The following is a 14,793-nucleotide window of genomic DNA, read 5'->3' as shown; positions in this document are numbered from 1 at the left end:
ATGTATTGCCCTGAAGTAGTGGGAAAACCTAGAATGAGACAGAGGCAGCTCCTCCTTTCCACCTTTGGGGCATTTGGCACATGGCACCTCAATGGCTATCTGGTATCGGTGCACATCTCTGAGCATCCCCCCTCTACAGTCACCGGCTCTCGGGTTACTTGGCTCCTTCCCTGTCCCATCATGGTGCATCAGTGAGCACTGGCCAACCACCCTTTGCTCAAGTCCCTCTGATCTGCTGTCCATCCCTGACCAGGGGTGCACCTGTGCAGGCACCACACGCACACCTGCTTGCATGAGTGTCCCAGCACCCTGACTCTGCCCAGCCCTTGCTCCCCAAGAAACCCAGTGCCCTGGGAGCCGCAGAGAGGCTGCAAGCACTGCGTGACCCTTGCTGACCACCACTTCCAAGCTATATGGAGGTGGTGGACATCACCCTCATCAGTCCAGCCCAGCTCACAGTCTGGTGATGTCGACCCCAAAGTGAATCTGACCTCCACGCTAAATTACGTTGTGTCCCATTTTCGTATGCTGCTCCAAAATGTGGTTGTGGTAACTGTGAAGAAATTCTCCTTTTTGGCATTGCCCTCAGCAGGGACCCCGGCATTTCCCTACCCAAGCAATGAGCTGCCACCACTACTGCAGACCACGTGCAAAAACCAAGGCAAGCAGGAACTGATGCTACAGTTTAATACTTCAGCTTTTTCCATTACATCTTTACTGATCTCTTTGTGACAGTTTAGCAATTTTCTACAAGTATCTCAGGCCCCAGGCAGCATTATGGAAAGTCGAGGCGCTCGGCTGCAGTCCCCTAACTGCAGTGCAAAGGCAAGCACTGCATTTTGCAAGGAGTCTTTTCATCCAATTTATTTTTTTCCTAAACAAACATGTTGCTGAGGACCTAGATTGCCCAGTGCATTATTGACTGTCCAGGTTTCCCTTCACTGGTGCTGCAAGTGGGGCAGAAAGCATTTGGTGCCACCACTGCTTAGGGAAAGGGTGCAGGAAACCTGACACGAGATCCTCACATCTTTTTCAAGCCTTCTCAAATGAAGGTTTAAAATAGCAGCAGTGACATGATGATTGCGTTGTTAGTGACCACAGCAGCTTAACTAGGTGTCTCAAATCAAGAACTGAGAGGAACATGAGCATGAAGTTACTGTGCAAAATGTCTACATCAAGCAGCGTTTACAGGTGAGGCTCACAACCATATGCTTATCCGCGCAGTGACCCCTAATGCCAGCTCTGCAAAGGATATTTAAAAATCCCTTTCGAACTCATTATTCTTAAGCAGAAATAAACTGTGAACATGCAAAATAAGTGAGTCCATTTGCTATTTTCATCGTCTCTTCCACTGTGCTTCATCTGGCTAGGTGTGTGTCAAGTATATACCTGTTGGAGGACTAAGATCATTCCTGCTTCTTACTGCGATGAAGGAATTAAATACAAAATCTGCTGTAGGAAGCAATTGTGAAGTGTGGAAGTTTCTAGTCAGGCAAATAAATTGGATTTAAGTATATTACAGTCATAATCTTTTTCTGCCTCTCTCCAGACAGCCTTTGTACATGGAGAAATGAGAATGTATTCTCAGACAAATCTTGACCTGAGGGAGAAGGCTGCGGGAATCTGGATTTTCAATAACATAAGACAATAAAGCTCAGACTTCTAACCTGCCGCAATATGGTAAAAGTATAAAGAGCTTAGCAACTAATAAAAGAAAAGGGTCTTCCAACTCATATTTGAAGATCTAGACCCCCAAAAGGACACTTCATAAAGATCATAATGGGTTAGTCAGTATCTAACAGATACCATGTACCTTGTTGACCAATTGTCTGACAGTTGTCTTCTGCAGGCCTGGATATTAATAAGCCTTGTGTTGATTTCCTTGGGGTATTTTGTCTTCGTAATTGTACATCTACTTGTTGTGACACTGCAGCTTGCTATATATTTATTTAATGCAATTCCTATAGCAAAAAAATGTATGTATGCTATTGTTTTTCTTAGATGATATGCATACACTGCAAATTTCATCTCCCTCTAAGGTATAGTGAATCAAAGCTGTTACAGTGTAAGGGAGAGCACACGGTCTTGGGGCAAAGAGGAAATCCAGATGTGTTTTCCCCTTAGGTGCAAATATGTCTTACTCCTTGCATTACACAGGGAATATAAAGGGATTCAATTATCACTGCATTTTTATTTCTAATAATAACAAAAACTTATTCTAGAAGGTGTTCCAGTTAAATAATATTTTGACAGATAATGCTAGTGTAAAGTAGCTGTCACTCACGCAGCAAGATCAAGGGAAAATAGATGCATAAGAAAGATCACAGATTGGTTTATGTAGTGAAAATGAAGCCTGTTAAAAACGTCTCTTGCTAACAAAACAAAGGCTCTGCGGCTTGATCCTGCTTTCACCATTTTCTGTACAGCTACAGAATAAAATGCAAATATTTAGAGATTCCATGTTACATATAAATTGCAATTTTCCATAGATTCTCAAATACAGGCATATTTAAAAGTACTCTATGTTTTCACAGCTCCCTCAGTCATACCAGTCTTGGCCTAACAACCATAAAACGTCGAGACAGAGCAAGGTAGGGCAACTTTAAGTCTCTCTGCTGGTTTCTGCAGTCCTTGGCCAGGCGATCCTTCTCCCGCTGCACCAGACACACTCCAGGTCATGGCGAGGACACCTTCATCGTCTGCAAGAGAGGCTGGTCATTCTGATGCAAGTCTGAAAACACCAGATTTACCCATACGTCATCGCCTTTATTTGTCCACTGAAACAAAACTCAGCCCCTATGTGTTATTTGGCCCATCTCTTCTACCGCTTGGAGCAATCTGTGCCCTTATTTTCAGCTAAATAGGAACTTCCTTCATTGCACCCACCTTACGCATTTTTGGTTACATTCACCTACAACAATTTTATCCTGTGAATGGGTATTTTCCTTTTTCTCCAAATCCTGCATGAAATTCCACACAAATGCTTTATCACAACCCTCTTTCTTCCACTAACTCACAGTACCCAAGCCCTGACTGTGCTAATCCCAACTCCCAGCTGCCGCAAACCCCTCGCGCAGCCTCAGAGCAGCCCTGGGGTCAGTCCCTCCTGCTATTGCTCCTCTCCTGAGGTTTTCTGTATTCTGCCTCAGATGTGGGATCCAACACAGACAAATGGGAGAACACAGTGGAGGGAATCTGTGCTGCAAGAGATATAGGGGAACATTAAAATTAAGAATATAATGATTTGTAGCAGCAACAAAAGTTGCAGTAAAGCATGATGTAAATAGCTGCATGCTGCAAAGGAGCCCACAAGTAACAGCCCTGCTCAGTGGTTGCTCCATACCTGATCCTGGCACATCACCAGGATAAGAAAAATTGTGGGAAATGAGAGGAATGAGAGATGTGTTTAGAGGCGCTTGCTTAGGGGGTAGATTAAATTACAGCTAATTACAATATTTAAGAATAAGTTTCCAAATTTTCTATACAAGTTCTGAAAGAGCTTATTGAAAATTATTAACTATAAGCTATATTAAAAAGCTATTCAGCTTTTAAAAAAACAGATTTTTTTTTTTTTTTTTTTTTGCAGAGCTGAACTTCTGCTGGAAACGGCACAAAGCTTAAATATGGGATTAAGAAAGAACATACATATGCATGCGTTCAGAAGAGTCACTGCTGCTCTACTCGGGAGCTCACGGGTCAGACATGGCAAATCCTCGTTCCTCCCCCCGAAACAGCCCCTCCACCCAAGGGAGCCCATGGGCGCCGTGCCTGGGTGCCAGAGGAGGGACAAGGCCGTTGGGGGCGCAGTCCAAGTCACAGGAGATGTCTTAACCTGCCCAGGAGGAATGCTGATATCTTTAACCAAAGTGTTTTAACCTAAAATTTTCAGTTTCTAGGTAAAATTCCAGCTGGGCAGGACAAAACTTAAAGTAGTCAAAGTTTCCAGAAGGAAGAAATGAAGCAAGGAAAGTATCTGGTTCACCACCTCCATATTCCTCCAGTACCTTCTCCACCAGCAAGTGGTATGGGTAAAGGTAGAAATATTTATGGGAGCAAAATAGCCCAGGAGATTAGAAGTGTTTATTATAGGGTGCTGTGCTTCGGGGAAAGTGCTGCAAATTATGGGACAGGGCAAAGGAATAATCTAGCTGGACAGTCCCAACAATAACTGCTTCAGGACTGTGCAAGAGTCTCAAGACAAATGGGTAATGCTTCTTTTTAAATGGATTATTAATATACAGTGGTCTGAAGCTCAAGTCGTTGTCAGTGCTTGCGGTAGGTTCAATAAAACTGCATTTTTAAGGTAGCTGGTATTAGGAAACTTTTTTCCTTTAAGCATTCAGTATTAGCGACAGAAGCAGAGAAGGCAGAAGGATGCGCTGTCCCAGGAACCGCAGCATCTACAGCATGTGGCATCAGTCACCTGTAAGCCGGTTATTCATCTGTCTTTTTTTAAACCCTCATATAGATTTACAAGATAAGGCAAGTGTAACTGAAGTTAACAAGCATCTAATTTTATCCTTTGTTTTGCCTGGTAAACATTAACTTACTGAGAGCTGCAGCTACACTTGGGAAGGAAATAATAGAATTATTTACTACAGAGTGTACTGTATTTCAGTAATTTTGCAGTGGCTTTATGAAACTGTCACTGAAAAGTTTGGTTCCTTTCCCCCTCTTTACCTGAAGTTCTTTAAATAAATAAATTTCCATAAATACATTTCTCCGAACAAACAATAAGTGGGTTTTACTTTCCCCCCCCAAATTCATTAAAAAAATCCAAAATCCATTTAGTACTAACACTGTGGCCATCTTTGATTCCTATGAGAGATCTCATGAGAACTTCAAAATAGCAGATAACAGCTATGATGGTGACATTTACTATAGAAATAAAAAAAGTACATAATGCAAATCACCCATCCAGAATTTTTTAACTTTTACTCCAGGCCTCCCTTTTCAGGCAGCAGCAGAAAGAATCTAGATTTTGCACTGAAATTTGTGTTATTTGCTTGCTTTCTTGCTTATGGGTATGCTTCATGTCCGAGAAGAAACTAGAAAAGCTGGAGAATGGATTCCTTCCATCTAACATGGAAGTTATCGCAAGAGCACCTGACCACTGCCAGGACAAGCCCCCAGCCCACCTTCAGCCCCTGGGCAGGTTGTTGATCCCATTTCAGAGCCATTTATGGTTCAGAAAAATGCTTGAGTTGTAAATGTGCTCATTCTATCACTGGAGTACATGCACGTGGAGCTGTTAGTCCTCCGTCCTTAGCACACAGCAGTGCGTGAACATCCCACTGGGTCATAGGGACCTTCCTGCCTGTGCCCCATGAGACACAGCCGAGTCCCAGGGTTGGACCTGCTCCCATCACACACACAGTCTTCTACTCGTCCTACCTTGGAGATAACCTGCAAGAAAACACCCCATTCAGAGGATTTATTTTAGTATCTGTGTTGTGAGTATATGTACCTTGATGTCTTATCAGCATTCCCTAATGCAAGCTCTGCAGGTCTGTCCCCAAAAAATTGATCTCGTGGTCCTTCCTGCCAAGGAGCCGCTGGAGGAGACGTGCGACAGTCCAAGAGCAGCCACCACACCATGGGAAGCAGGGCTGTGCATGCACGGGCTTTCGAGCAAAACCATGATGAAGCATGAATTTTAATGCCACAAATGTGCAGAATTTTGTTCATTTCCAGCACAAGAATTTCACCCGTGGAGCCCAGGATGTGATCAAACCTCATGTGACTGAACTAGAGGGAATTTGGGGAAAACGCTGAATCTCGATCACCTCAAAACCACCAGCAACTTCATCCAAAACATAACTGATTGAGTATTGTGGCACACCAAATTCAGAGTGATGCAGGCTGAAGCACAGGCATAGACAAGCATGTGCCAATGCCCCAGTGAATACTGTGTTTTAAGCAACACATTTCAGCAGGAGTGCTGGCTCCTGCATGCTGCTCATCATGTCTTATGATGTTTCATTGATCTACAACTTTGACATGTATATTTTCAAGCTGATATTTAACTTCAATGATCAAAACCAGTATTTGCTGGCTCTCTCTGATTATATGAACCAGACCAAGGTATCATGATGGTAAGCGGGCAGTCTTATCTCCTTTTCCTTCTGTATTTAATCACTAAAGGTGCAGCTAGTAACCAAAGATTTGTGGTCCAGCAGCTAATAACACCCGGGCACTTGCTAGAGGAGGCAGAGTAAAATGGCCTAATGCGATCTTGCCATGTGGTAATTTTCCAGATAAATGGACAGTTGCTTCAGCAGTTCCACTGTTGAAGGTCAATGATCCATATAATACGGGCAATTACAGAAGTATTTCCATTGCAGACTCTGTGACAAATTTTTAGTGCAAGACAAGAGATAAACTGTAGCAAAGGTACCAAGATGAGGGTACTAGGCTTGAAACCCTGCACCCCAACTCCTGTCTGATATCTGCTGGAGCAGCCAACTCTCCCTCCTCCCTGGCTCATCTGATCAAGTGTCCGTGCCCATCGTACTTTCCCTATTTCCTCTTATTTTGACATTTCTTAATCCTCTTTTAATACTGAGCCTAAATTACCAACTCGTCGCTTTCACGCAGTTTGCTCTTTTCCTGCCTTCTAGTTCAAAGTTAAGCACTTGGCTATTTTATAGAGATTCTCTAGGGCTGAAGAAGAGAAAAAAAGTCAAATAAGGGAAAACTCCTCAGCAATTTGAAAACTTGGACTCCCAGCGGATACATAAACATAACCATTTCTAATTGCATTTCAAAGAAAAGGCAGAAAGCATTCTCAGGGAGTATGTACTGCTGAAACACTTACAAACACTACACACAGAGCTAGCTGAAATCATGGCTTACATGCTAACAGTTTATTCATTGGAAAGAAGATTCTGAGCGATACACAGATTGAAATAAATAATTGTTTTGTGTAATGAAGTGTGCACAAGGAAATAACCACTTGTACCGTGGCACAGATTGTTTTAGCGTTACTTGCATCCTCAAAAAGTGCAGACACTTGCTGCGCAGTATTACAACCTGCCATGAGAAATCAATACCAAAATCTCTGAAAATATTTAAGAACATGCCAGAGTCACTCCCCAGCAACACCAACATTTCCAGCTCTGAGCTTGTAAAAGCAAAGAGGTTCTTGCAGTTTCAGCACCTGCTTATAAAACGTCTACATACAACAACAAAATGTAAAATATACAGGTGCCCTCAGTCATCCAAGTGCTGTAGAAGTTTATCGTTAAACACATAAGATCCTGAAAGACTTTTGTGATTTCTGATGGGAATACGTTAAACCTGTAGTAGTGTTTCCCTTGTGAATTGTACTTCTGTTTCAGTTTCAGTTTACTGCTGCTTTTACCCATCATGTAAGAGACAGACTGCCATTTCATTCCACCAAAATGAACGGGAAACATCAGTAAAGAGCAGCCTTAATGGTGGAGGAATTCATCAGGGACGGACTTTGGAGTTGTTCAAGAACCTATTTCAAAATTTAAGCAGATTTTGCTAAAAAGGAAAGAGAGACGAAAGACACAGACTTGAAATGATAGAATTTAACCTTCATGTAGGAAATGAAAAAACGCATTCTGTGCTACCCCAGGCAGAAGCCGTCCCTCCCTTCCCCACGAGCAGGAGCACGAGCCCCGTTTGCAGAAGCCACAACTAAGAGACAAGCACCATTGCTTATGCAAATATGTGATTTTGTATGAGATTAATTAGTAGAGGGATGCTTTTGGATATCTTGTGAGGACAGTGGTTCATTTATGAAACATGTATCAATAATCCACAGCCACATAAGAGACGGATGTGTCAGACACCAGCAGATATTGCAGAATTAACTAAAACTTGCATTTCTCAAGGACACCAGTAGGGATGGGGACAGGACAGCCCAAAGGCTGAGCCCCTCATCGGTCCCACCCTCAGGTCCCTCCTGCGCACCAGCACCAGATTTAAGCATGCAGGAAAGAGCTCTCCATACAACAGCCCAATTAAGACATGAATGAGTTACCTATCTGTCTTCTGAGAAGCATCACTGTGTCGGGCTCCTGAGGCACTCCTGTAATGTACGGTTAAATATGTGATGTCTAATCTAGCAAAATAAGGAAGCTGCTTATTTGGCAATAATTAGGAGAGTGTTTTGAATAGAATTAATGCCAATGTTTGTAACATTTAAAAAAAAAATCACTGATCTATTGTTGCTGTGCAGAGCAGCTCCCACGAGAAAGTCCCATGCGTTTGCTCCAAACTTTTCTGGAAGACACAACCTGGCCGATGACATGGGAAGGATAAATTTTATTCTCTTTAACCTGAGCTGAGGTTACTAACAGGAACTAAATACATTGCTTTTCCCTGTCCTGGGCAGCGGCTCATTGGACGCTATGTACACAAAACAAACTCCTTTCCTAAACCATCCCCCAACCCTGTTTTCCCTTGTAAAGATCATGTAATTGCATGCTATTTCACAAAATTGCATAGAAGTTGACTCTATTATGATTAATTGTCCCCGCGGCTTCTTGTAAAATTTTCAAAGTTCCAGCTGGTCACACAGGGTTTAGTTTACAAAAGTGTTGCACATTATTAGATTTTCTGATAAAGTGTGCTCTTTTGTGATTCGGAAAACCGATTCTCCTCCAGACAACTGGCATCCTCTTTGTTATTCACCCCAGAGATACGCCAGCCAACATGGAGTGCACTCAGATGAAAAAAAGGTATTCCCAATCAGACATGCAGATTAAGCATTACTTATGCAGTGTAAACAAAACATTACCAAAGTTTCAGTGCGCGCTCTCCCCGCGACACATGCGGGCTGAAAGTACATGTTGACAGTTTGGTTGGGGTTTGCTGCCCTTGGTATCACCCAGAGCATGAAAGCTCAACACTGCAGCCACCCGCCCAGTGCAATCCCAGGGAAGGTCCTGACTCCGAACCCTGCTCCAGTCATTTTGTCACTTGTCATATTTAACTTCTGATAAATGCCGATTGAGGAAGGCAGAACAGAGAGGATGCAATGGTACCCACACCACTACTACCACCACTACCCCAACCTTCATGCCACCACCTCCCATCTCCCCTCCAGCGCACCTCCAAACAACCCAGTGCTGGGAAGGGCTGAGAAGAAACCTAGAGACACTCTCCAAGAAACAACACAACTTTTCTACCTGTGCCACATCATTGTAGCAGCATGAAAAAGCAAGTGCCACAGCGGCTAATATGACACCCAAGAGAAGAAGCAGTAGCGAGGAAGACTGGACCAACGGGAACACCAGAGGGCTGTACTCATCTCCATTCTGCCAAACATAAAGGCCAGACTGAAAAATGTATTGAAACACAGGGTGCAGATCAGAAGGTAACTTTACTGAGAATGACAAGGAACAAGCAAATACTCAAAAGTGTGTTTTGAGAACAGGAGCTGGTTCTGTTGATCTACCAATATTGCAATTCTTCTGATTTCTCTATCACCACCACACGTACGTGTCCCTTAACACTAACCTGGGACACAGAAACAAAAATCCAAGCTCAGAAATGAAGCCGTAACGCAAGTACCTACAGTTTTCTGAAGGAATGACTGCATGTGCAGACAGGGATGATCCAACTGATAGAGTCCTCTCATGTCAGAAACACGCTCGGGAAGGTCCCACACCAGCAGCTGAACGGGAGCTAAGCTCAGCCGATGGGAAGGGCAATTCCTATGCGAGTAACTGGTCAGAAGAGCCACAGACGGAGGGAGGTGGTAGGTTTAACCTACCAAGCTGCGAAACTAAAAGCTGTGGTTATTTCACAATTATTATTTAACAACATCAATGACTGGCTGATAAAAATGGTAGTAAATGTTAAGTTATGCACAAAGAGGGGGAAGACAGTCCTAACTTTATATGATAACCTTGGTTTCTGACCTATTACCATTTACTAAAAAATCGTTGTAGTTTTATTAAGAATTCAGTTCAGTAGCAAAAGGAGCACTGAGGATTACAAGGAAGGAAATCTAAATGAAGACAGAAAACACTGCAATTGTGTAGATCCAGGGTGCACCTGCCCATTGAGCGCCACCTGCAACTCCAGTTCCCTCCAGTCTCAAAGTCAATATAAAAAAGTCAGAAAAAAGTACAAAAATGGTAAAAACAAAAGAACTTTCATGGTTAGAGCAATTCAACAAGTTCAGGGGATGTTTCTTCAGGATGGAGAATATGTCAAGCATGAACAAATTCAACAAATCCATTTGGGGCTAGCACCCTCAGAAACTTCCCAACTTACCACCACAAACACCTCGGGTCTCGTACAAGTACCAAGATACTTATCCACAGCAACAGAAGAGTTTAAGGGTAAAAACTATATGTGATCCACTTTTTCCATCTGTCAAGAGGTAACACTGTCAAACGCACAAGCGTTTACTGGTGTCTAAATTTACAGAACCGCAGTTGTTCCTGGGGATGCTAATAAATAATCCAAATCTCCTCATCTCCTGCTGCCCGTTTTCCCCTCACTTTGTAGTATGCAAAACAGAAAAATATTATCATCCTTATAGCATCCTTCTTGAAAGGCATGCATTTCAAATATCATAAAGAAGTATTGTCATAATGAGGTTAATGACAATAGGGTTTCCAATATCAAAGAGCCAACATGCAGCTGCTTTATAGTATGGAGTGATATAGCACAGAGCTCCATCATGAAAGTAGCGAGTTTTTGGGTTACGCATTTTAATGAGTTTGTAATAAGCAAACTACTACGGAAGTGGTAATTTGCATTTCACAGCACTATTTAGATAGAATACTTTGTTAACACTCACTACATAGAAGCAGGAAAATTAGCCCAACTTCATAAGGATTTAGAGTCTGAACATGCACAGGCCATTGCGCAGAAGATTATATGCTTTCAGAGCCGAAAGAAAAGTATTTGGTAATACACATGGGAAGAGAAAACCGAGGAGAGGAATGCAATACCTGTGCCTTTTTTGACCTATAGAATAAGTAGAAATAATGGCTGTGTGTTTCGTGTTGCATATGCCTCATTTGATGTCTCAATTTGCACCTTGTAGTAGTGAAGCACGTCAATGTTTCTTTTGAAAGAAAGATCTTCAATACTGAGTGCAAACTAATTCTGCAATAGCTGCGTATCAGCATGTGTAAAGGCTTGTTTTGTGCCCTAAACCTGGCAGCCACCACCGATGCTGCTCAGCTCTGCTGCCTCAGACACTTGACTCCTTCCCCACCTCTTGCAGCATGAATCCAGCCTAGAAGATAAAAACGTCTGAGGTACGTGGTGTGCATATAGCACCATGCACCCTGTGCTCCGTAGAGCACTGCACTGCACTCATTACAGCTCATTCGATAAAGAGATGTACCTTAAGAACAATGCATTCATCTATTAATGTTCCTTATGGGAGACATAATCAGCTTCATTAGAAGTCATTATTATGGTAAAACCCTGGAAAAAACATCATGTACAAGGAGGCAGCATGATCAATTAAAAACCTAGAATATGTGACTAATATTGACAGATGTTTACAGGAATCGCCGCAGGAGGTCAGGCGCTCCAGTGGGGTGGCAGCTCCTGCAGGCACAGCCCACCCCGCTCCCTTCCTGGGGGCCGGCCAGACCCACTGCAGAGCCAGACACAGTGAGGAGGGCACTTGCATTCACTAGAAGGCAGCAACACAAAATATGGGTGCAACCACCAGACTGCCACAGAACACGTCCACAAACACCCCACCGCAGCAGGAGATGCTGTGCTGTGCCCTGGGGCAGCCCCCCATCCATGCACCCTGGCTCCCACAACTCCAGTCTGCACAGAGTTTTCACAGCAAACTGTGCAGAAAATACTGTCTGGAGCCAAAAAATTTTACCATTTGAAGTTGAAAGCTACTAAACTTTCTGAACTGACAATCATTATTTTGTTGTGAGGTTTGGGGGTTTTTTGCTTACTCAGAAAGCTCCTATCACTAACCAACGATGTTTTTCACTGTCTTATCAGCTCCAATTTCTTATTAAAGAGCACAGAACAGGCAGCTTGGGGTAGATATATCTTTCCCAGGTCACAAAACTTTTACCAGTAAAGACTACACCAGCTCTGCTATCTGCCAGCAGAGATACCCAAGAGAGCAAAAGCAGCAATGGGGGAAGCCCCCTTGTAAGGCCCCCACAAAGCCCCAGCACCAGGGCAGGGTACAGCTCAAGTTGATGTCAGCAGCCCCTTGCAGGGTGCAGGATGCCTTTGGGTTGATGCCTTTACGATTTAGAGCAGTTTGCAGGCAGTGCTCCATGTCAAACGCGAGGCCAAGCTCTGGTGGCACCATCGCCTTTCCCAAGGCTGAGCATCCTCGCCCATAAGGCCCAGGAAATTACAGCTTGTGCTTGGCGAGATGTTATTTTTAAGCCTTAACAAACACGGGCTTGATATCTTAAGCAGTTTGGATCTGCTCTGCCATACACATTCACAGCTCAACAGCTGACTCGATTTTGGGTACATATCTGGCGCAATGAAACAAGAATGGGCTCAGGCAGGAATTCAGCTTGTGGTAGCCACTAAAAGCTTTTTCCATTGCATATATTAGTGTAAAAGTTGAGAGCTGTTATTCAACAAGACTAATACATCAGTTGCTGTGAAGTCAAGAGCATTGATTTCAGTAGGACTGGGGTTTCACTCAGTTGCAAATAGTTGTTCCAGTAAGAGCTGGGTAACAGGGAGCGCTCTGGGACTGCAGGAGCCGATGGCTCCCAGGGAAGGCTTCCCATGAGGAACCCAGTGGTGCCAAGACTATGGGGACCAGGGAGAAGGTACTGAAGTGTTGCTAATTTTTAAACATAATCTTTGACCTCCCAGGAATTTTCCCCACAAGCTCACATCTAGGAAAAAAGGCATAGGAACCACATAGATCTCCTCAGCACCCAGAAGTTTAACAAACACCTACAGCTGGAAGAAAGGGCTATTAAAATGCATTCACTTGTAGCAGCTATTACTTGATAATTTATTACTTAAGCAGAAATAAGGAAAACAAAGTACAGTAATATGTAGTCTTCAGAAGGAAAAGAGTGAAAAGGAAGCAGGGTCCGATGAGAGGCTCTGCAGCCAAGGGACAGCTGTAGAATCAGACCATCCCCTGCCGCTGCACTGAGACCCATCTCCGCTTCCTACCTGCAAATCTTAATTTCTCCATAACAACCCTGCACCCACACCAACACTCACAAGTGCACAATGCAAGCCCACCCTGCCATGCACGGGTCCTGCTCAGCTCTGGGGCTGGTGGCTGCTGCTACCACCCCAAGCAGCTCTCAACCTCCTACTCAGCAGCCACGGTGCAGCAGAAGGCTCCAGTTGTCATTAAGCCTTCACAGAGCCGTTAGCTACATGATCAAATAAAGAGATACAGTAATTTACAGCAGTAAGCTATAATCTCTTTTAAATAAAGAATTATTGCTTCCTCCTTCAGCAAGGACTTCAGTGCGCTGGGCTGGCTCTTCCTTGAAGCACTGTGATATCTCACTTGGGACTAAGCAGAAACATGTAAAAAGCAGAGGGTACATTCAAGAAAATGCTCGAGGAAGGGACAGTGCACCCAGGCATGTTGTGCAGACGTTCACTGCAGAGCACAGTGCAGTTTCTTCTGCCTTAAAACTCTTTTTCTATAAATCACATCACAACCTGGTGGGATCTTTGCTGTTGCAAAACATCCACTGAGTTCAGCAAGTCCTAGTGCAGCTGCACCTGTAAAACAGTGTGGGGAAAACTGACATTCGCAATCACTGGAAAAATAGTAATAAAAGTCAGAAAAGGCGGAATACCAGCCACACTACATGCTGAGAAGCTCCTGATGGCAAGCTGGAAACATAACCTTTACAGCTTTGTCTCCAACCTACTATGTGTGGGTATTATCTGTCACTGCTGCATTTTGTACAGGGCCAGTCATGAACACGAGGCAGCTGTGCTCGGCAGATCTGAGGGAGCACTCGCTAAGCCCACTGTCCACACAGGTTTAAAAATAGTCCAAGAGAACAACTGTTCCCTGCACCACCGGGGCAGGGGAAAGGAGGGGGGAGAGCCATGCAAGAGCAAGGCTTTTCTCCCAGTCAGCTAGAATAGTCATGACTCACGTGTTTGCCGTACATCCAACATCTCAGCTGTATGGCATTTGAAAAGGACAGAAATAAGGCAAACACTTGCTGGTGCAACCCTTGATGCTGGGAGCAAGCCCTGCCTGGCACGTACACAGGCTATAACCTCTGTCCCCAGCAGCATTTCTAGCCCTGGAGCCAGTAACTCAATTAAAGTTTAAAACATTTCTCTGAAGAGTTTTGGAGATGAGGCCCAACGAACCACCTTACAAAAAAATAACCAGTAGATGGCAGGCCTGCAAAGCCTGATAAGATCATACAAGTTCATTTTACTCCAGTAAGAAGAGACAGAATGATATTTTAAAGACAAATGTTTTTATACTTTAACTACCCTAACAGGATCTATTAGTACATCTGTAGAGATATTTTAAAGAGTTATGGCTAAAGGATTACAATTAGTACACCAAACAACCCAGATCAGGAAGATCCATTCAAGTCAAAGCTGTTTTTCAAAACCAAATAAAGTAGAGCATCTAATAAAGCGCAGATAATTTCTCTACAACAATATCCAGCTCATTTTAGGCATCAGCCAAGTCAATTTAGGACTATTGCCATCAACACATTTGTTAGATAGTAAAGACATATCAGAAGCACAAGTATGTACCAGTGCCTGCTTCCAGCCCCCACAGAAAATATCCTGTTTCTTCCTTTCATTATTTTTTCCAAGAGGGTAAGTCCTACACCT

This window comes from Aptenodytes forsteri, unplaced genomic scaffold, assembly GCF_000699145.1.
Source record: "Aptenodytes forsteri isolate BGI_AS27 unplaced genomic scaffold, ASM69914v1 Scaffold15, whole genome shotgun sequence".
Taxonomy (NCBI): Eukaryota; Metazoa; Chordata; class Aves; order Sphenisciformes; family Spheniscidae; genus Aptenodytes; species Aptenodytes forsteri.
This window is presented reverse-complemented; position numbering follows the sequence as displayed.